General features: G+C 44.9%; 1 long non-coding RNA gene across 1 annotated transcript in view; it reads right to left on the reverse strand.

Annotated features, from left to right (window-relative positions):
* Positions 1-20,004: 20,004 nt before the first annotated feature.
* LOC115567822 (uncharacterized) overlaps positions 20,005-23,579 on the reverse strand; it is a 3,626-nt gene continuing 51 nt past the window's right edge. Inside the window, exons 1-3 of the long non-coding RNA XR_003981267.1 lie at positions 22,372-23,579; positions 20,918-21,023; positions 20,005-20,839 (exon numbers count right to left, since the gene is read on the reverse strand). The exon at positions 22,372-23,579 is cut by the window's right edge and continues 51 nt beyond it. This is a non-coding gene — a long non-coding RNA (uncharacterized LOC115567822). The remainder of the gene's footprint in view (positions 20,840-20,917; positions 21,024-22,371) is intronic.

Below are 23,579 nucleotides of genomic sequence, written 5' to 3' on the forward strand. Positions count from 1 at the left end.
AGTTCTTCTCTGACCTGGCTGGATACTCTGGATTTTTTTTAAGATCTCCCATGAGAACCAGTGTGCTTGATACAGTGGTGACACACAGACTCCCAAGAGCAAGCACAGTAAGATGGAACTTCCATATCCGTGCCATGAACACTGTGTTTGAGCACAAAGGTGACATCATCCAGTGTTTTGAAACCATCAGGGGAGTTTGAGTCTACCACTCTGTGGGAAGCTGGGGGGTTTGTGAGGCTACTGGACGATGACACTTTCATCTTCTTCCTGAAACTATTTCATTGCATTATGCCTCGTGTGGACATTTTCTTCAGCCAGCTCCAGAAGCGGACCATCGACTCAGTCTTTGTCCGGGGAATCATGCAGCAGTTCACACAGTATTTCTGACTTCAGCATACATCATTTAATACTGGCAGTAGCAGGCAACCAAATTATAAAGGAGCAAATTCCTCAGCGGAAGGTGTTGCAAGATCAAGCCCCGACGCGCGTGGACTGCGAGGGCCCGTTCGTCGCTGCTTGCAGCTTTAATTCTTATTTTAACTGAAAAATTAAATTACATTTATTTCAACTGTATAACAGACTCTGATGGCAGTTACAATGAGTAACACCTTGCTGATGGTGATTTCAATTAAACAAGAAACAGTGCTGATGAAAATGTGACCCAGGCACAAATGATCATGGACAAGATTATTTATGCATGCAAGTTTCATTCACATTAAGATCAGTCTTGTTTTCTGACTTCCCTACCCTGGAAGTAACAAGGGCATCCAAATAAAATGCACATTGACCTTGAGTAAGTTTGGGATTTTAAACATAGTTGAGAAAATGCTTAAACAGTGGTTATAAACCATTATAAGCGGTCATTGGATGCTTTAAATAAAGTGAGGACACTCTGGTGGCATCCAATGACCGCTTATAATGGTTTATAACCACTGTTTAAGCATTATACACTCTCATACGGCCATTATTTGACATAACACTTATGATAAATTATAATCACGTTATAAAGTATAATAATAGTGATTATAATGCGTTCATGAGAGATAAGTTACAATACTTTATGATACATTATGATGGTCGAACCCTTATAAAACATTATTAAAAAACATTATAATCTGTTTATAATTGTTATTATAACACATCATGAACATGTAAAAGTAATTATAACACCAATTATAAATCATTACAACCTCATTATAACCGTATTATGATCGCATCATGATGCATTATAAGAATGGGCTTCATAGAAAGTGTTACTGAAATGTTTACGTTTTGGAATGAAATCCACCCAGCCATGCATTTCTCTAAGATGTTTCTGCTTGCCATGTAAGTAGCACACTGTACTAAACGTGTGTAGCAGCATTGGTTCAAGTCACTTACAATCAAACCAAAAAATAATGTAAAAAAACAACAACCCTGCTTACTTTCTTATGATAGAGCATCATTAACCAGTAATTTACTTGTTACATTACATTCATAATTAAACTAAGAACTCTTCTTACTCAGACTATTATTTAAGTTTCTGAAGAGAAATTGAGTAAAAACAAAAGAACTGAAACTGAAAAATAACAGTAACGGCTGAACACAAAAGAAATCAGAGTGTGGAGTCTGAGGGAGAAAGGACAGGGGCTCAAGCCTCCTTTGGGGTCAATGTGTGAAGGGTCCTATCACTCACTATCCTCTGCATGTCCCTGGTTGATAGGGAGTAAGCAATATAGTGTGCAGTCATCCTGCTACATCTGCACAGCTGTATCTTCAGTGATCCACAGCTAATGGAAGCTTCAGAGGAAGATTGCACATATTCCTAACAGGCTTTTAATTCTGTTGCTGTCGGATGATCTGATGTACTGTCTGGTACTCAGACAGTGACAGACTGACCTCTGAGGTCATTAAACCCTTGGTCTCCTGCAGGGTTAGTGACTCATCTCCATTAACCTCTGACAGGGTCAGTACAAAGCTGGCTTTGCCTCAAGACTGACCCTCATAAAAGGATCAGTCCCAACCATACGGGACCCAGCAACTGCACCCGAGCCACAGGTAAGTGTTGCCACATTGTGATAGTATAAACAGTTGCCTACGAGTATGGTGAAGTCAACTTGAAATTGGCTAACTAGTTAGCTCCGCTTCGGTCCACTATGCAATGGGTTTGAAGCAAACATTCAGAAACATTCCGCTGCAGCCACAGAGTCTGAATTTCTTCAGGAGCCTCTCCATCTGGGTCTGATTCTTGGTCAAACTAGTATGGTTGAACGACAGCATCTCAGCGAGCCATAGCGTTACATCCACCATAAATATTAGTGCATGCTACCACTAGCGTAAGCCGCATCCTCTCCGTGAGAGGGGCGTGAAGCAGGCAAGGCAGGCGTTTACCGTCGGAGCTCATTAGCATTTAAAGGTGCAGGCACAGAAGCAGCCTGCTCTCTGAAGAGCTCACATGAGCAACTTTTAGACTGCTGAAATTCAGGACCACGGATGGGTTTGGGGCAATACATTTCAAATACAGTGTTGTTGGACCTCTGACAGCTGTGTGAAATTTATGAAAATCATGTGGGACCTTTAACTGTAATTTCTGTGTGGGGAAATCATGAGGATCAAAGAAGGTAAATAAAACATCCTTGATGTTAGACTGGATTATTGATCTCATGAAAAAAACCCTGCTAACCTGTTAGGGGTTAGGATTAGAAAATGAAAAATGTGCCAGATTGGAAAGTAAGCACTGATAATGTTGATTCTGACCTAACAACCTGCTAGTAAATACACATAACGTGTGGCTGCGCGTACTCACACACATGCACACATAAAATATCAGTTAGCTTTGGGGAATTTATGAGGGATTATCAACATCAAAGTCAATAGAAATGTCAGCCCAGCTATCTTTGGAAATGCCAGCAACCCTTTGCATATCCGTACCACACAACCAATAGCACACACACATACTGACACACACACCTGCCCCTAGCAGAGGAGGTGATTAAAGCTGCTCTGGCGAGTGTGGCTTTTGATCTCCAAACATACTGGAAAGCACTTAAAGGCAAAGCCCAGTTAACTAGCAGAAACAGATGACATCACACCCAATCAGGGTCCCCCACATCACCACAGGGCCCCTCCCAAAAGCGCTATCAACTAGATTAACAGGATTAAGCAAATGCACCCAGCTAAGGTCGGCACTTGGGCTAAATGTATTAGTAATATTCAGGCATTTTCAGGTCATCTGAATGAGGTGCATGGACTATGAGGAAGCACAGTCAAGAGTCTGAGGTTGGGTTCCAGCAAGTTTTTCCATTGAATGTCTGTGTAGGTCTAATGCCAAAAAGCAACTGAATATGTTTTACGGTGTCAGCGTAATAATATTAGTGGCAGTTCCTGAGGATATTGGATTGAGTGACAGTGGTTGATCTTCACAAGTTGAAGTAAGTTATCTCAGATTTCTCTGTGCACTCAAAGGACTAATTTTCTTAAATTTTGAGGACAGATTTGTTAATATCCATGTTAATGAGCACTTCTTTGCCGAAATCATGCATAACAGGTGAAGCAAATCAAGATACTAATTAAACAGCATGATTAGTGCACAGGTGTGCTTTGGACCGGTCACAAAAAAAGGCCACTGGCCACTGTGCCACTGTGGATTTTGACAAATTTGTTGCTCAAAAATTGAAAGCAATTATTCTTGTGTGCCTATAAAAATGCTTCAAGTACTGAAAAATGGGAGCAGAATGAAAAAAGTTGCAAGCATATTTATGTTGAGTGTATTTATGGTGTTGGATGATGACTTGTACTGACCTTTTCTGCAGTTTATCTGTGAGTTAAATATTCCCTCTGACCCACAGTTTGGACCAAGCACAGTATACTGAACACTAATGGACAGATTCCCTTGAAATTTGCTGTGAAAATTCATGCTCAGTAGTCAACACGTTCATGTGTTGGTGACCCCTTGATATTTACTTCAGCACATCAATTAGTTTCCACTTAATCACTCGCTATAAACAACATATTGTAATTGGCAATTTACATTAAAAATACCTTTACTCACAGGAAAGTGCACCAAAAAATGACAATTAAGTCATTGACTACTAACCTTAATGCCGATGGGAAGCCAGAAGAAGTTTTGTAGTCCACAAAACATTTCTGAATCTTCACAGATAAACAGTGTTGCAGTGTTCTGCTAAACCAATAGATCAGGACCAAGGGAGTAGGTTTGATTTTGAGATTGTTGGGGACACAAAAGTGCTCCAAGGCAGCACTCCTGAAAGTTGACGGTTTTTTTACATTAGCAATCATAATTTCACGTCATGCAGATGTTATAGGTTAAAGCTACTAATGAAAGACAAGGAGGCAACTTCCAAGAGTTTTAAAGCCACATGGGTGAAGCATTGCTATTCAGTTCATCATCAAACTAACATTTGTCACAGTGCTGAATCTCATGACTAACATATCCATCATACATTTTAACCTCACCTGTGAATTTCCAGCCTCTCTTTCAGCTTCTCCTCCTTCATCTCCTGCAGCTTCTCCTCCTCTATCTCCTCCAGCCTCTCTTCCTTCATCTGCTCCAGCCTCTCCTTCTCTACCTCCTCCTGCCTCTCTTCCTCTACCTTCTCTGGCCTCTCCTCCTCCACCTCCTCCTGCCTCTCTTCCTCTACCTTCTCTGGCCTCTCCTCCTCTATCTCCTCCAGCCTCTCTTCCTTCATCTGCTCCAGCCTCTCCTTCTCTACCTCCTCCTGCCTCTCTTCCTCTACCTTCTCTGGCCTCTCCTCCTCCACCTCCTCCAGCCTCTCTTCCTTCATCTCCTCCAGCCTCTCTTCCTTCATCTGCTCCAGCCTCTCCTTCTCTACCTCCTCCTGCCTCTCTTCCTCTACCTTCTCTGGCCTCTCCTCCTCTATCTCCTCCAGCCTCTCTTCCTTCATCTGCTCCAGCCTCTCCTTCTCTACCTCCTCCTGCCTCTCTTCCTCTACCTTGTCTGGCCTCTCCTCCTCCATCTCCTCCAGCATCTCTGCTGTCTGTCACCTTACAAAATTATGTTGATGCATGACATATGAACAGATACATTAGGGATACAATGATCATAGAGCTTGATGGTACAGTTATTGCCTGAGCAAAAAGGCTTTTACTAAATATTAATATTACTTAATATTAATTAATTATATTTTATAATTATAAAATCACATGATCATCTAGAATGTGAGGTTTTATTGTATTTCCACCACAAAGTTTCTTCATTTGTGTTTTTAAACCGTTGCTCACTTCTACACAAATACATGAAAATAAGAATTAAAAAACACTTTAGAAAAGTGTATCTCTTTGGCATTAAATATTCTCTTTTATTCAATATCTGTATTGTTGAGCCTCTACCTATACACCCTTGAAGTAACTTACACTTTGACTCCTAAAGAAGTCTCTTATATCCAGTTTTCTTTTCTTTGACATCCTTCAAATCCTATACAGCACACACGCACGCACACACGTACACGCACTGCAAACAGACACAACACAATGTAAATGACACCACAGATATTAAAATCCTGTCTAGCTGACGTGACCCAGGAAGAACAAATGCCGAACATGTTGACAACTTACACTCGCAGTTGCAGATAACATGCACTGCCTCTCGTCCGGTCCAACTAGCAGGTTGCATGTAGCTTTTACAAGCAGAAGGAGTGACAGCGGGGACAGCCAATCACATGTAAGTTAGCGAGAAACCGGCAGCCGATCAGGGAGCGATATTTAGGTTAGAGGCGGGACTTCTAGCAGAGACCGACATTTAACCCTTTGTGTGCCATAATCATTGACTAAACACTACAGACAGCGGTTGTATTGATAGTGACTACACAGTAGCGGCTGAATATTGGTAGGGACGTGTCCCCAGCGTCCCTACCCAATTCTACGCCATTGATCAGAACACGAGTTCCCATCAGCACTGGGGCGAGCAGATAATGACTGAATTTTCACTTTTGGGCAAACTTATCCTTTCACTGTCACTACTTAATATATTTATGTGCGGTATCTCCTTGACATTTCCTCTAGCACAGTGGTTCTCAACCGGTGGGGCCCGCCCCCCTAGGGGGGCGCGGACACTCTCCCGGGGGGGCGCAAGTAGGCTACAGGATGGGAGGAAAAAAAAAAATCACGAAAATTCCCCCTATGTCGAAATGCAAGTGGTTGGACTATTATAACACACAAACAAATCATCCTTCTGGCGACTTTTTTTTTTGTCAAAAGCGACTACCGACAAATCTAGTGACTTTTACTGGTGTTATTGGAGACTTTTGTGGTGTTTGGAGACTCTGACTTGAAAGCACGTATCACTCTGCAGTTACTGTGCTCAACGAGCAGCGGGTGCTGCCGTGAGTCCCTCCCCCGTCCAAAAGCACTCACAGGCGGTCAGTCTCTCAGTACCTCGCACAGCAGTCCAGTCTGCAGTCAGAGCAGAGAGGAGACACACAGCACTCCGTGTCATGCGCATGGCCGCCGCCGTTCCCGCCCTGGCGTACAGAGCAGGGTGTAAATGTACCGTATTTACCAAATAATAGCCGTGTTTCAATCAACCGCAGGGTCCCTTTAAACCCCGGGTGCAGGTGTATATTTTGATAAATAACCGCCGGTTCCAAAGAAATGCCATGTCTAATTCATTTATATTCATTTTTTATTTTTTTTAAATCAAGGAAGAAGACGTGACCACTGACACTGCACGTTTTTCTTCTTTGCCTTTTTCACGTGTTGTGCTGCTTTCTGTCAGTCAGTATCACACTGATGATCGCCATGGCTCCGGTGCAGCAAAACAATAAAAAGTACGACTTGAAATTCAAACTTTCTGTCGTAAAATATGCAGAAGAAAAGTCGGGAGAAGCAGCCGCTAGATGTTTCTCTGTCGACCCCAAGAGAGGGAGAGAAATTGAGCTTCAGCGTCTGTCTGAGGAGGACAGCAGCAGGGCCAGGCTGCCTGCTGGAGGGAGGAAGAAGGCTAGCGAGGAGCCTGAGATAAACATGCGGGGATGAGTTATCAGCAAACGGGCACGCCACGAGAGAGTGTCCCGCAAAATGATCAGGGCGATGGAGAAACAAATGTCCGCCACCGTGAGTGACAGCAGAGATGAGGAGTTTGCAGCGAGTGCTGGTTGGCTGAATCGTTTCCTCCGCCGCAGCAACTTCACTTGCAGAAGGATGCCAGACAATTCACAGAGAAGCTGGAGAAGTTTGTGACATTATCATCCCAGATTTTTGAGAGGAAGGAATTAAACGGCTGGCCCAAATTGCCGCCTGGTCTGTTCGGTGATTGAAACAACTAAACGCCCCGGCTGTTATTTGGTATTTTACGGTATGATAACTCTCCCGGCCGGGGAGAGAGACATGCATCACAGTGCTCAGCTGCAGACACATCAGAGAGGTGATGAGACGCAACTCATCATGACTGACAGGCATCACAGCCACTCAGCATTACCTCACTGACCCGCCCCCAGATATTTTATTCACCAAAACAGGGCCTGTGGCGATTCTGGACAGCTGTCTTTTTTTTTTTTGTTTTTTTCTTCCTTCATGGGCCCCTGACGACGTCTTGGGGGGGCAACTGCAATGAACCAGCTTTGGGGGGGGGCCCAGCTTGCAAAAGGTTGAGAACCCCTGCCCTAGCACATCAATCAGTTTTTACTTTAAATCATAAATACCGTATTTTACTGGCTCATTTACATTAAGTCAACATTTACTAAACACATTCACTGTCCCCATACATACTGTTACAAGTTCAGTTATGACTCCTTTAGACCCTGTAGCCCCATTCACACTGGTGTTTGGATGTGGGGATCCTGCGCCAATTCTCTGTCTCCGCCTCTGTGTGAATGTCTCAGAGGCAGCGAGGGGTGAATATCCACCTCTGGAGGTAGTATCAGAGGCGCAGTATTGGTGAACCGAACCAGTGTGAACGGATAAGCTGGCTGCACATATGGAGGATGTGTTGATCAGACGGTCTGATAACCACACAAGTCCTTCGCTCAACTAAATAAGGAGATATGTCCCACCAAACGTTACATGACCAAACAAAAGTAACGTAGTAACTGTAACTGTCATTGGCAACTCATATGAGGTAAGAAATACCACAGATATATGCGGGGAAACATCTGTCCTCCTGTCTGTCCTACTGACTCTTTGTCAAATTTCTGACCGAAAAACAGTGTCTGTCACCTGCAAAAAACTGTAACTTCACTGTGACAATAATGCGGCTTCTCTGTGTGAAAGGGACTTGTGTTGTGTTTGAAGTCAGATAAAACTCCATCATGCTTTCAAAGAGAAAACAACACAGGCTGAAATGGGTCAGCCTCAGTGTCTCCCCCCACTCTTCACTTAACACTACACACAGGAAGTGTTGTTGACCTCTGACCCCAAGTCTGTCATCTCCATCCACAGACTGAGAACAGGAGGACTGCAGAGCTTCTCAGTTAGTCTGGGGACCAGCACCGCCCAGGGCTACCACCAGTGTTGGGTGTAATGCGTTACAAAGTAACAAAGTAACACGTTACTGTAATCACATTACTCTTTTCAGTAACGAGTAGTGTGGGGCATTACTGCTTTGAATGTAGTAATCACATTACAGTTCGCCAAGCTCGTTCTTTACGTTACATTGCTAGTCGCATGCATCACACACAAGGGGCTGGGGGGAGGGAGGTGGGGGCTGTCGATAATGGAACAGTGATTGGTTGGGGTTTGGCACGAGGTATCTTTCACTATCACCGATTGGTTAGTCTCCACCCACAAGGGGAGATGGGATAACAATGGCAGCGTCAACAACACGAGCAGAACATGCTGCTGCATGCGACTTGCCTGAAGTCCCCCCGCTGTGTAAAGCCACTTTCGATGGTTGGAGATACAAACATTACTTTGAATTTGTTGAACGTAAGGAAAATAACTTGACTGTAAGGTGCACACTTTGTCCGTGTTGGAAACTTCTCTCCACTGCTGCTAACACCACCTAAAACTTAACGAAGCACCTGGAAGCACCTACAGAGACAGCACGCACACACACCTGTCCCAGCACCTCGGTCGGAGGACCGGCCGAGGCCTGCTCCTGCTCCGAGTCCAGTGCCAAGTCCTCGGTTGGAGGCCCGGCCGAGGCCCGTTCCTGCACCTCGGTCGGAGGACCGGCCGAGGCCTGTCCCTGCTCCTCGGTCAGAGGCCCGGCTGAGTCCCATGCCAAGTCCAAACCCTGCACCTCGGTTGGAGGCCCGGCCGAGGCCCGTTCCTGCACCTCGGTTGGAGGCCCGTTCCTGCACCTCGGTTGGAGGCCCGGCCGAGGCCCGTTCCTGCACCTCGGTTGGAGGCCCGGCCGAGGCCCGTTCCTGCACCTCGGTCGGAGGCCCGGCCAAGTCCCACGCCAAGTCCTGCGCCTGCACCTTGGTCGGAGGTCCGGCCGAGTCCCACGCCAAGTCCTGTGCCTGCTCCTCGGTCGGAGGCCCGGCCGAGTCCCACGCCAAGTCCAGCGCCTGCTCCTCGGTCGGAGGCCCGGCCGAGTCTCACGCCAAGTCCAGCGCCTGCTCCTCGGTCGGAGGCCCGGCCGAGTCCCACGCCTAGTCCAGCGCCTGCTCCTCGGTCGGAGGCCCGGCCGAGTCCCACGGCAAGTCCAGCGCCTGCTCCTCGGTCGGAGGCCCGGCCGAGTCCCACGCCAAGTCCTGTGTCTGCTCCTCGGTCGGAGGACTGGCCGAGGCCAGTACCAAGTCCAGTGCCAGCTCCTTGGTCGGAGGCCAGGCCGAGGTCGTCTGCCGCCAGCGACCCTTTATTGGCTCACAGGCCACCAGCTCCCTGCGAACCTCTGTTGGTGGTCCGGCCAAGGCTCAGGAGGGTTTCCCAGTCAGCGATCCGGCCTCGAGAGGGCTTCAGCCTTCGCCTTCGCCGCCGGTCTCCAGTGGGTCCCAGCCCACGTCTTCGCCGCTGGCCTCCAGTGGGTCCCAGCCCACGTCTTCGCCGCCGGCCTCCAGTGGGTCCCAGCCCACGTCTTCGCCGCCGGCCTCCAGTGGGTCCCAGCCCACGTCTTCGCCGCCGGCCTCCAGTGGGTGCCAGCCCACGCCTTCGCCTTTGCCGCCGGCCTCCAGTAGGTGCCAGCCCACGCCTTCGCCTTCGTCGCTGGCCTCCAGTGGGTCCCAGCCCACGCCTTCGCCTTCGTCGCCGGCCTCCAGTGGGTCCCAGCCCACGCCTTCGCCTTCGTCGCCGGCCTCCAGTGGGTCCCAGCCCACGCCTTCGCCTTCGTCAACGGCCTCCAGTGGGTCCCAGCCCACGCCTTCGCCTTCGTCGCCGGCCTCCAGTGGGTCCCAGCCCACGCCTTCGCCTTCGTCGCCGGCCTCCAGAACGCCTACGTCTTCGTCTTCGTCGCCGGCCTCCAGAACGCCTACGCCTTCGTCTTCGTCGCCGGCCTCCAGAACGCCTACGTCTTCGTCTTCGTCGCCGGCCTCCAGAACGCCTTCGTCTTCGCCGCCGGCCTCCAGAACGTCTTCGTCACCGGCCTCCAGGGACTGCGAGCCTACGTCTTCGTCCCCGGCCTCCAGTGGGTTCCAACCCATGCCGCCGCCTCCGCCGGCCTCCAGTGGGTTCCAGCCCACGCCCCCTTCGTAGCTGGCCTCCAGACCGCCTTCGTCTTCGCCACAGACCTCCAGACCGCCTTCGTCTTCGCCACGGACCTCCAGACCGCCTTCGTCTTCGCCAAAGACCTCCAGACCACCTTCGTCTTCGCCACAGACCTCCAGAGTGCCTCAACCTTCGCCCCCGCCGTCACCCTTCTGTGGGTCTCAACCTTGGCCCTTCTCCTCCCATCATCGTTTGGACTTTGGCACCCCTCCCGAACCCCCTCCACCCTCCCGGCTTCTTTAGGTCTCTGCGTAATAGGTTCCTTTGGGGCATCTGGAAGCTGCCCCTTGAGGGGGGGGTACTGTCATGACTCTGGTTTTATGTCTCTGCCAGTGTCTGTTCATGTCCATGTTCCTACCTTGCCTCCTCTCGTGTCTCATGGTATGTGTTGGATTTTGAGTTTTGCAATCTGCATTTTTGATTTTGTACTTTGTCCCTTTGTTTGCACTTTGTTTAGCTCTCTTGGTTGCTACTTTGCTTTTGTCTCGTTTTTGGTCTTGCTCCTTTTTGGTTTTTGTACTTCAGCTTTAGTTTTATTAAAGCTCGCCTTTTGTTCCCCTCATTGCTGCCTCTTGTCCTCTGATTATCTGCGTTTGGGTCCAACTCCTATATTTCCATAGTTCTTCCCTTTAACCCCCCGCCCTGACAGAAGGTTGGCGTTTTCAAAGTGGAAGTACAGACACTACTTTAATCTCTTTTGTCTACGTCCGTTGTGAGCAACTCTAATCTAATGAATCATCTCTGAATGGCACATGCTTTTACAAAACTAGTGGCCAAAAACACCGTTGTTGACACTGTTGATGATGACAGCAGACCAGGTGTGGCTAACATGAGCTCCGCTAACAAAGAAGGACACGGAGCTGTCCGAGCAGCTACAGCTGGATGTTTCTGCTCCACCTTCACAAAAACTTGACACAGACTGAACTGAATGCAATGATAGGCAGGTATGTTGTTGAGAACTTGCTCCTGTTATTAACTGCTGACTCAGACTCCTTCAGAGCACTCACTGGCAAAAATACCGGGGAGAGCAGGTGCCGGTCCACCATGCAGGAAGACATTTTCTTTCTTAATTAGAAGTAACGCAATAGTGACTTTTCCTGGAACCTAGTTACTTTTATAGTGGAGTTATTCCGTTACTAACTCAGTTATTTTTTGGAAGAAGTAACTATAACTAATTACTTTTTTAAAGTAATGTGCCCAACACTGGAGGTGACTTACGCTGCTCATGGCCTCGGTCCAGAGCTGTTAATTGTGAGGCTGCTGGTTAGCAGTGGTCAGCAGCAGAGTTGAGGCAGAGCAGCCAGAAGACAACAGAAAATACTTTCACAATAAAATGTGATTCACTCAAATCAGTGAATACAGATTTAAAAGGGGGCGACTGAGTGCCATATTTCTGTATACTGAGCGGAATTTACTGTTTTCACACACCAACCAGATTTGGAACTGTGTGTCTCCTGCGAGAGTTTCTGGAGAACATAATTGATTCCAGAAAGCTGGGAAACCCAAATCCGGCCAGCATGGTTTACAGTTCAAGCAATTTGCCGTGGCACTGCACACAGCAGTGGTCCAGCTCCTTGGGTTATTAAAATGGACAATGAAAAATTGCTTTACAGCAGTGGTCGGGGCAGGTTCATATACAGTCTAAGTCAGTGATGTCAAAGTGATCCAGTAAAGGGCCGTGTGGCTGCAGGTTTTCATTCCAACCAAGCAAGAACACACCTGATTTGGATCAGGTGTGTTCTTGCTGATCACACCTGATCCTGATTTGGATCAGGTGTGTTCTTGCTGATCACACCTGATCCTGATTTGGATTAGGTGTGTTCTTGCTGATCACACCTGATCCTGATTTGGATCAGGTGTGTTCTTGCTTGGTTGGAATGAACACGGCCCTTTACTGGATCACTTTGACACCACTGGTCTAAGTCATTAATGTCACCATGCGGTGAGGGTCGTCTTGTCTTGGGTTTTCTGTCTTGTGAATTTCATGTTTTATTTTGAAAAATAACTCTCCTCTCGTTTCAGGTCACTTGCCCTTCCTTCTGTGTCACCGGTCTGACATCTCCCCTAATCCCTGATTGTTCTCACCTGTGCTCCCTCCCCTGATGTGTATATACTCTGTGTCTTCCCCTGTCTCGTTGCCAGAGTATTTCGTCCTTCGTGTACCTCAAGCCCTTGCCACAGCCATTGTTTCCAAGACCAAGAGTGTGTTTGTATTCTTGATTCCTTTGTTTTTCGCTCAGAAGAGTGATTCCTTATTTTGTAACTTTTTCCAGCTCAGAGTGAAGCTAGGTTTAGTTTGCTGTTGATTTTCCTCCCTTGGAGTGTTTTCTGTTATTTTGTATTTTGGTTGTTGTTTGATTCCCTCCTCTGGAGCGCTTTCTGTTCTTTGTTATTAGATATATCAGCATAGAGTAATCTTTTGTAGCCCCTGTATCCTCCCTTTTGGAGCGTTCTTTGTTGCTTAAATTTCATAGTTAGTCCTCGTCAGAGTAGATCAGTTTTCGCCGTTTTATTTTTCCCTCCATTTGGAGCGCCTTCTGTTTTGTTTTTTGTGTTCTCCTCGCCTTGTTCCCCTTTCCATGTTACTGCTTTATGTAGCGTTTCATAGCCATTGGTTTGTCACTCATCTCTCAGGAGACACTCAGGTGCTCAGAATAAAATCTTGGTTTAACTGTTCTCGCCCTGCTTCTGAGTCCTCCTTCCAGCCAAGGCCTAACAATTAAAACTCAGCTTCCCCATGTGTTGCTATAAGGGCAGAGTCTCAGCAGTCCAGTAGACTTGTAATGCTTTGAACAGATGAAACACACTGTCAAAATGTCTATCAAAAAACCCAGTTGTTTAATGGAAGTATTTTAGATTTCATTTGGTCCATGCTTTTCAACATGTACAATCAATGTAATATAGGCTGTGAATTATAGGCTGTCTAAATAACGCTACAATTCAGAATAACAGAAAAATAAGGCAATCATGTAAAACAGGATTAGAAGCCCAATAGAGATTGCACTTTTCACTCAGTACGAATTGTATTCATGATATTTAATGAACATGAAAATACCCACAATTTTAGTAGTTCTGGTAAAATAATCTATTAAAGAGCACAAGACATGTAGGTTTGATGTAACTTCACTAGGAAGTGTCAGTGGGTCACTAAAGATTACATTTATCCTCAGATGACTTTCAATATCAGTTTTTTGCTGTTTTGTAAAAAAAATAAGAAAAATAACTGTAAGTGTATAATTCAACCAATCCAGCTGGATTTTCAATGATTTCTTCACTGCAGTAAGATCATGTTTTCAACCTATTAAGGCACTGTTGAACCCTGTTCACGTCTGGTGCTAACATACAAGTTGTTTTTGGATAACTTATCTGGATAAAGAACAATCTCTCTATAAAAGCAAGGAATGTGTGTGTGTGTGTGTGTGTGTGTGTGTGTGTATTCCTCAAATATCTCTGTGGATCGGGATCAGACTGACCTGAGAGTTTCAACATGGCTGCTGCTTGGTTCCAGGGTGTGTGACGTTGGATTTGTTTGGACTGCAATGATACCGTTAATAAATTATTTCATAAATGCTTTACTAATTCCGCGAGCATTGTCCACCAGAGCCACCACGGTCACATGCACACCAGAGCCAATCACTGCACACCGTAGCCACGTGTGCACCAGAATCAATCACTGCAGAGCTCAAGCCCACGACATACCTTAAGAAACAAGCGGATTTATACCTGCAGCGGCGCCAGCTTGACCGGGATTTTGCCAGCGGTTCGGTCCCGTTCTGTTATGCGCATCTAAACTGACTGTTGTGGATTAATGAGACTAGACGAGTCCGGACCGAGTCTGTTCATGTCTGAGGAGATCCAGAGACGTGCGGACAACAAAGTGGACTCGGAATCTGTGGACGTTCGTGTGTAGCTAGCTGCTAGCCCACCCACACGGTCCATCTCCCGAGTCGACGGTACAGTCACACTGGCACGTCCAAAACCGGACTGAGGGTAAAAAATGTCCGCCAAGCTTTTTCAAACATTGCCGTCACGTTTGCTTTGTGTCTGGTGCAGGAAGAAATGGTAAATACTGGCTTTTGTCACGAAAGTGTCCAGGCAGCAAGTTTGGTTGTTGAGGAACGGGAAGTTGTGTGAGGGACGGAGGCGGATGAATGACAGGCAACGCCAGTCGGTGTAGAGACGGCAATAGAGACAGCGATATTGAAAGTTGAGAGATTTGTGACATTTAGCGTGTTTTGGAGTGTATAGTTAGTGTGTAATGTAGTATCTGGTGTAGTGTGTTTAGTGTGTAGTGGAGTCGGTTTTTTGTTTATTGAGTCAAGACAATGAGGAGATGCTGAATGTGGAGCAGGCAGTGCAGCTCCTCATTCAGCTGGAAGGAGCTCAGGCAGACCTTGCCTGCATTTAAATGTAAACAGTTACATATAAGTTTGTACATTTTTAAAATGTATGCACATATTTAGAAAACAACAATTTATATTTGCATTATAAGTAATAAAAAATGGTTTGTTAAACATATTTGTGGTTTTCACAGTAAAAAAATCTAACTTTTTCTACTCGGATTTTATGTTTTTTTTGTGATTTTAGGTCGATTGTGTTAATACAGTATGTCAAAATAAAAAAATAACTGTGCAGTCACACATGTGAGGTTGTGCTGATAATAATGACACCAAGTAAATAGTTTTTAAGGTGAAATATAATGGCAAAATCAAAAATAGTAAAAAACGGCCAATTATACCCTGGAATATCGGATTTCACAACAAACCTAAATATCCCTGACGTCCCACCTTCAAACACAGCCTCATTTGGCCATCCATGAAAAAGCTACTTAACCTCCCACTTTTTTATAGGAATACGTATTTCCTACTGGCACTGCACTAGTATGTTAAACACAAAGTATGTAGTGGTGGTCGCTCAAGAAAAAGAGTATGTAGCATGGGATAATGGGAGTTGTTGACTTCAGTATTAAAGAACCACCATTGTTGATGAAAATCTATGTACCAGGGTCAGAAATGTTGACAGTTTCTTACTTTATTTTCATCATGTTAAGTCTCACTGAGCAGTGAACTGATGAGCAGTTGGCACCTGGCAGACTCTACCATCAGTGTATTGTATGAATGTGTGTGTGAATGGGTGAATCTGACAAGTGTTGGAAAGCGGCTTTGAGCAGTCAGTAGATTGGAAACGTGCTGTAGAAATACAAGTCCATTTACCTCTCTTCCAGAAATTATAGTGACAGGTGACCAAAATAAATGCATCATTCCTTTAAAGCAACATTATTTAACTTTTTAATCTTAAAATAACCTCTTTAAAATGATGTTGATGGTACAATGTCTTGTAATAGAGTAAATGGTGTCTCTGTCTCAATGACAGGGTCGGAGCACAGCATTACACACGTCTTCAACATACAAGTTTTCAACACATCACATTGTAATGACATAATGAATTCTGTTACAAAGTCTTACAGACCTGGGACCTGTATTTACAACAGTACTGTTACAAACTATGGTGAGCACCAAATAGCACAAAGTGCCAATTTCTACATAATGCTGCGTTAAATAGACGTGGATTTAAACATTACTCAACCACTGCACAGCTCAACAAAACATGCACCAAAGTACTAGTGTTTTTAAAGACATTTAAATGCAGAAATGTGTTGTTAGGTCAGAAACATCACTTCAATCCAGGACAACTGAGTTGAAGTCCTGTGTAAAACCAAAAGTCTACCTATTTTTAAGTTGTGTAACTTAAATATAAGCTATCCAGATATTTGGACAGATCAAGGTATGATAGAGGGTTTAAATGGGGCCTTATTCCTGCACTTTATCAGAGAAGTAACAAACTCCAAATCTGGAGATAAGTGTTTTCTCTGGATGGTGGCGCCAGAGGAAAGGCCAGAGGGTTACCAGAATTTGCAGGTATATTGTATCATGAACAAAGGCAAACAAATATTATATTCTTATAATTAATATAATAATAATAATTAATAATAATTAACATGTACATTATGCCTGTACACATGTTTTGTTGAACTTGAGACAGTGATCTGGCTGGAAGAAATCACCTTAAAACCTTAGTGTCTGGCCAGAACAGCTGAATCTTTTAAAACTGCTTATCCAGTGCGTGTTTCCAAAAGTAACCAATGCGCATTGTTGAGGTATTTTGTGCATGGTGTGCAGGTCGTCTACTCATGAATCAGGAAGAAGGCCACAGCTGCAGTTTAGAGCTATCAAATGAGCAGGCTCATTTTACAGCTGGATAATGAAAGGAAATAGTGCTGGCACAGTTTGATTTAGACTTCCTTCTCTTTATAAATGGCCTAATCCACATATATGAGTAATTGGCTGGTTGAGTGAGTGCACAGATTTGGACTGTGGTATTGTGCCAGTGGCCCAGGTCTCTGGTTTCAGCAAGTGGGAAAAGGATAAATGAGTTTCCTGTCATTGTAAGAATCCAGGGCCTCGGGGGGCTGTGCTCCACACAAACACAACACTCAATCTATTCATGATAAGTTTAACAAGAACAAAGACTGAATAGGACACCTCCACACCCAATATAAAGTGTCCATTTAACAACAGAAGAGACCAAACACAAACAAAAACTAAGGGGTAAAAAGCCATAGCTCTCCACTTCCTAAACTATTGCTTTCTCTGGTTCTGTGACAGGTCAGGGAGCAGATGTTCATACGTCGAGTAGAAGATCGCAAGGTCAAAGGATTCCACATGAAAAAGAAACCCAACCAGGGCTGGGGCTTACCACGGCGGCAGGAAACTCAAAAAGGGACAAAATCCAACTATAAACCACCAGTGCAATGCAAACAACAAAACTGTGTCAAACACCACCACCAGGGGAGGGCTGCCGCTCGCTTGGGTCTCAGCACCTGTTGTAAAAGAGGAAGAAACACAAAATTAAAACTGCAAGCAGTGATGAACGGGCCCTCACAGTCCGTGCGCGTCGGGGCATGCTGCCGTCCAAACACGCTGCAGCTGAAGCCCCATTGCTTGGCCATTGATTACGGAGGCGGCAACTGCCTGTGTTTGCGACAGTATGCGCTGGGGGTGAATATCAGCGTCTTATCCCAATGTGTGTTTGTAATGTGGTGTGTTGCCTCTGCCAGTATTAAGCACTTTCAGGTGTAGTCAGAACAACTTCCTGCAATCCACAGAAATCCAAAGTGGACTACAGGTGAATGATTTCTAAAACATTTATTAATCAGATATGTTTTGACAATTGATTCTGCACTGTTATGTTGTGTGAAGTGTTACGTTCTTCTCTTTGCCTTTGTATGGAATTCAGGCATGGACACCTGTGTTTTTGCAGGGAATAGATTGGAATTGGGACAGAGAAGGGGGGGTTGTGGCTTGCAGTAAACTTCCTCCGCCCTAAATTTGAACCCAGGTCCACTGCGTATGTGGCATGTACTCTAACCACTCGACTACCTGCGCAGCTAAGACACTGCCTTCTGTTGTCACTGTGAAGGCAGGAAGGCAGCGCATCATAGGGGAGGATGGAAGTGGAATGCCACAGATTTAGATTTAGGTAATGGAGTGCAGCCAGATGTGATACTTCCTTTTGGAAAGGGACAGCGGTCAAGTGACCAGGTTTGACGAGCGTCCTGCAGTAGCTGTGTTTAACCAAAGAACTCACTCAGTTGTTTCAAATTGCAGGGGAAGCCACTTCGTTCATTGCGGAAAAGTTGAGTTGGGCAGAATCACAACTACACACATCTTGTTTTGTGCCACATTGACAGGGTTATCCAGAGGTTCCTAAGCAAATAGGATACATGTGACTTGAAAGACAACAATGCCATCTCGTGGACGACTTGTATCACTTACGCCACACATTCATGTGCTTCTAATCAAAATTGACAGCTTCCTGTTGGACTGAGAGTATGGGTCTAAATGAGTTTTTTATGCGTCTTGTCATAACACACATTTGTGCCAAATTTAATTCATGTACGTGCATGTAGGAAGCCTAAATTGACTGAGGTAAAACTGACTTCATGTGTCCAGTGGGTGGCGCTATGGATATGATACAGTATTGATGCACAGATCTATTCATGGCGACTCCCTCTAGATTCCTGAGAGATTTGGCTGAGATAGGAAATAGTATGAAGAAGTTATTAGGGCTCGATGCTTCATGAGGAAGGATTTTAATGGCGGGCACCGCCACTGCCAGCAGGTATGACGTAGGATAAAGATTTTCCTAGCGTGTCTTTGGCATGGTTCGAGGAGTATATGACTGACTGTGAAGTCTCTGGTGTCCAATCTGTAGGAGGAAGACGTGAAAGTATGATGCATGGCAATATTTCATAGTGGCCGCCAAATTCTAAATGGCCGACTTTGAATGAATGTGTAGATGTATTCAGTGCGACTGTCTACATTTATGAGGAAATCTGTGGAGATGGGGCATTGCATGTGGAAGTTATAAGGGTTTGATGCTTGACAGCAAAGGAACAAAATGGCGTCCGCCGTCACGCCCACCAGGTATGACACAGCTGAATGATTTCCATAACTTTTGTTCTTCAAGGCGTGAAGATGATACTGAGTGAATGAGAAGACTGTGGTGTTTAAGCTCTAGGACAAGATAGTTTTCAAAGTAGGCATGAATTTATCAAAAACGCCGCCACACATCAAAATTGCTGACTTCCTGTTGGACTGAGAGTATGGGTCCAAATGGGTTTTTTGTGCGTCTGGTTATGATGAATGTGCGTACCAAATTTCGTCCTTCTATGTGCATGTAGGAGGCGGGGCATCACAATAGGGGGCGCTACAGAGCCCGCAGGTCACGACCACGCCCCATGACAACACAGATCTTTTCAGGGCGACTCCTCTGCATTCCTGAGAGATTTGGCTGAGATAGGAAATTGAATGAAGAAGTTATGAGGACATGATGCTTTACGGTGAAGGATTTGAATTGACCGCTCCACTGCGGCCAGCGGGTATGACGTAGGATAAAGATTTCCATAACTTTTCATCTTCAAGGTCAGAGGATGATACTGAGTGACTGTGAAGTCAATGGTGTTACATCTGTAGGAGGAGATAATTTAAGTAGGAAGATTGGCAATATTTCAAAATGGCGGCAAAAAGCAAAATGGCCGACTTAGTATTGATGCTGAGATGTATTCAGGGAGACATCCTCTACACTTATGAGCAGTTTAGTGTGGATAGGAAATTGTATGTTGAAGTTATAAAGCCTTGATGCTTGACGGCGAGTGAAAAAAATGGTTTCCACAGCCCCACCCACTAGAGTATGTCGCAGCTGAAAGATTTCCATAACTTTTGTTCTTCAAGGCATGAAGATGATAACTGAGTTAATGTGAAGACTGTGGTGTTTAACCTCTAGGACAAGATAGTTTTCAAAGTAGGCATGAATTTGGGAAAAATGCCGCCACACATCAAAATGGCTGACTTCCTGTTGGAGTGACGGTATCAGTCCCAACAACTTTTTTGTGCGTCTGGTCATGAGGAATCTGTGTAACAAATTTCGTTCATCTATGCGCATGTGGAAGGCACGCAAGAACATTAGGGGGCGCTACAGAGCCTGCAGGTCACACCCACACCCAATGACATTGAATTATAAAATTTTTCGCCAGATGTATGTTCAAAATTTGGAGAGTTTTGGGGTATGTTCAGGTTTCCAAAATAGCAGTTAAAGCGCCGAAGAATAATTCTTTCCCTTCCAATTACAATAGGGACCTCACAGGTCGATGACCTGCTCGGGCCCTAATTAAACCAAGGCACAGTGTGGGGACATCTGGAACATCTACAGTTTAAAAGACAGAACGAGAACCAAATACAGAATTAAACTAATTAATAGTTAAAGAAAATTAACAAAGAAACACCATATTAACTTAATGCAACAAACAATATAATCCAAACTATTAGGAACCAAGTACTAAACTGAGTATAACCTAAATTAAATCAACAAAAAAACAATCCTTAATATTTCAGTCAGAAAAGGAAAATAATTAAAGCCAAAAGAGATAGAGAGGTGAGCCAAACTCTGCTTGGATTTTGTAGCTTGGGCGCTGATACCGACTTGATGTCGTCACACTGGGCCTGAGGCTGCGGCCACATGCAGTGACTCGAAACAGTATGGCGCTTCTCAGTCCACCCAGAGCCAAGCCAGGACAGCAGCAACCTTGTTGCGGTGGCCGATGACCAGAGCGCATCAGGACGCCAACTAGATAGGTGCAGAACTAGGAGAGTGAGAGCCGCTGGTTACGGCGGCCCCGCTGCACAGCAAAAGAAAAGTGTCACAACTAGCGCAATAGATGGAAAACTGCAGCAGCAGACAAATATGAGCAGCATACCTCTGAGCTCTACTGCACCCAACACGCACCCACCAGAACTGCTCGCTCCCTCCGGCTCACCGTCGCTCCCAGCACTGCAACGGAACGGGAGGATGAAGCCCCAGAGCTGAATAAAAACAACGGCAGATGGTAAAGGATGCCTACCTTGATGACACGACGGGGAGACACGGACATGCCGCACAGCAGAAGCAGAGAGGGAGAGCGGCGACCAACACACCTGGTTTTAATCACCCGCAGCGCCGCCCAACAATTAACTTGCACCAGCTGGCACCTAGCCATGCAGTGACCAGGGGGGAATGACCCACCCGGCCACAAATAGTTAAAATGAAATAAATGTAATATAACATCTGTACACTTTGGTCCAGGAATATCTAAAGTATTGACCATTGAGAGTGTATGAAATGTTCACAGTATGCTGAGGACAGTCAAGCTCTGTTCCATATAAATATCTAATCATGTTGCTAATCTCTTGCTTTACAGGCCAGAATTCAAGGACAACGTTTAGTCAATCACATGAAGTGCTGTTCTCTGCCTGACACCTTTCTATTTGTCATTCTGTATTTACTCCTTGTTTTTTACATTTCAAGCACAAATACCAGACCCATTACAGCTCTTACACTTTACATCACACACTAATAATAACTGAATTGTTTATTGAAATGTTTGTAACACATAAAAAAAAAACTACAGAAACAGTACATATTTTTTCATTCAGACAATATAGAGTGCAATTAGCATAAACAACTATATACAGGAAGGAAATCCAAAGGTCTCTTGACTGAGTATGAAAACAGATCAATATTGGCCAACAGGTCAGGCTGCTCATGTCGTTGCAGTCTCAATCCTTTACTGTTTTGTCAGTGACTGTCCTGTAGAAAGACAGGAAGAAAGACCAAAGAACACCAGCAAGCAATTGTTTTGGGTTTACTGTTGCCCCATGGCAGAAAACGGAGCAGAAGTCACAAAAACTCAAATCCTCACACCAAAATTATCAGACTGATTTTTCATTTTGGGTAAAATCATCCTTAAGATGAGAGACCATACTCTTAATGTTAGTCACATTGAGCAATATAACTTACTTACTCAGGAAATAATTCTTTACTGCAACAATAATAACAATGTCCAAGAAAGGGAAAATCGAGAAATGGGTTGTAATATGCTGCTTTCACCATATATGGTTGTTTTTCTTACATCATGTTCTAACTAAGTATGGTTGTCTGAATCGATACAATGTCGAATGTTCACTGTACACACTAAATCTTTAAAATATGCTTTTTGGTATGTCATGTATATGAACCATGTGCCTGCAGTATAACTTGCGTGCTGCATATCAATTTGGAGACTTAATCACTCATGCACAAGGTGCTAAGATAGCTTCCATGAATAAACTGTTCCTAATCCATGCTCCTCCTGCTTTTAACATGAGGGACAGTGGGCAATGCTGTGTCACTTACCGCTGGTTAGGACCCAAGCTGTTTTTGTTGCTGATCGTCTCTGCTGTCGCATGTGGTCAGGACATGGTGTGATGAGGTTGTCATTTTTCAAATATATTTCTTGCTGATCAGATCCACGATACCAACAGTTGAACAGGTATTGTTGACCTTGCACTCTCTCATGTAGATTTAGGTCTCAGACCAAATTTCAGCTAGCCAGTGAATGCATTTCATTTACTCATTTACTAATTTCTCTTGAGTATCTGAAAGGGCTCAGATTGAACTGAGAAAACTAGTAAATAAAGTGTGCTGCAGGGCTGCATATCTGGTCTGAAGCCGGCCTAGCTCAGTCTGTGTTTTTCTCTCTCCTCTAATGATGGCCTCATTTTTGGCTGATGGAAGGAGCAGGAATTTCTATGGCTCTCCTCTGAGGGGTGGTTATATTACTGGGACGCCACTAATAAAGGCTGGTGCCGGTCTGGGATTCCACGTCGTGCTCTCTCCCTTACTTTTCTTCCCTTCTGTAGTCTCTTTTTCCATTTCTCCCTTACTTCTCTCCTGTCTCTCAGAGAAAGTGTTTAGGGCTCATCAGAAAGCACATCCATCTTCAATAGAGATGGCACAACAAAATAGGTCTTTATTTGTTTGCTGAAAGTCACCAACTGCTACTTGTGCTATGATTGCAGCTGTTCTGTATAAACAACAGTCACACTGCAGATTGTTCACTCACAAGCCTGTGATGAGGCTACCAGCCACCCTCTGGCAGAGTTTCCTGCTCAGGCCTCACACAGTGTTAATACCACACAATCCACGTCCCTCCCTACAAGTTCTTCCAGCTCAGCCAAATATGATATGTGAGATAACACCTTCTGAAGGAGGCAACTTCACCTTCTTCTCATCTCAGGCTGGTGCAAAAGAGGGTATGGAATCACATGATGTTGGTGCATCATAAATTAACTCTCAATGATAATCAACGTTAGGTCTACTAGAAAACTGACTGAATGAAAAAAAATAACAAAAAAACACTCTGATGATGATTTACCAGTTTTATTTTTTGTCTTTCTGGATCTTTCAACTCAATGAAACATCATAGTCAACGAATCAAACGAATACATTACAAGCACGCTAGAAAAAAATGCTGAACTGTGATTGCTTATGTAGTAGGGCTGCAATGAATGAATACGTTCATTTGAATTAATTCATTGTTTACACTTTGAAATGTCCACAAT

Source organism: Sparus aurata, chromosome 17 (genome assembly GCF_900880675.1).
Source record: "Sparus aurata chromosome 17, fSpaAur1.1, whole genome shotgun sequence".
NCBI lineage: Eukaryota > Metazoa > Chordata > Actinopteri > Spariformes > Sparidae > Sparus > Sparus aurata.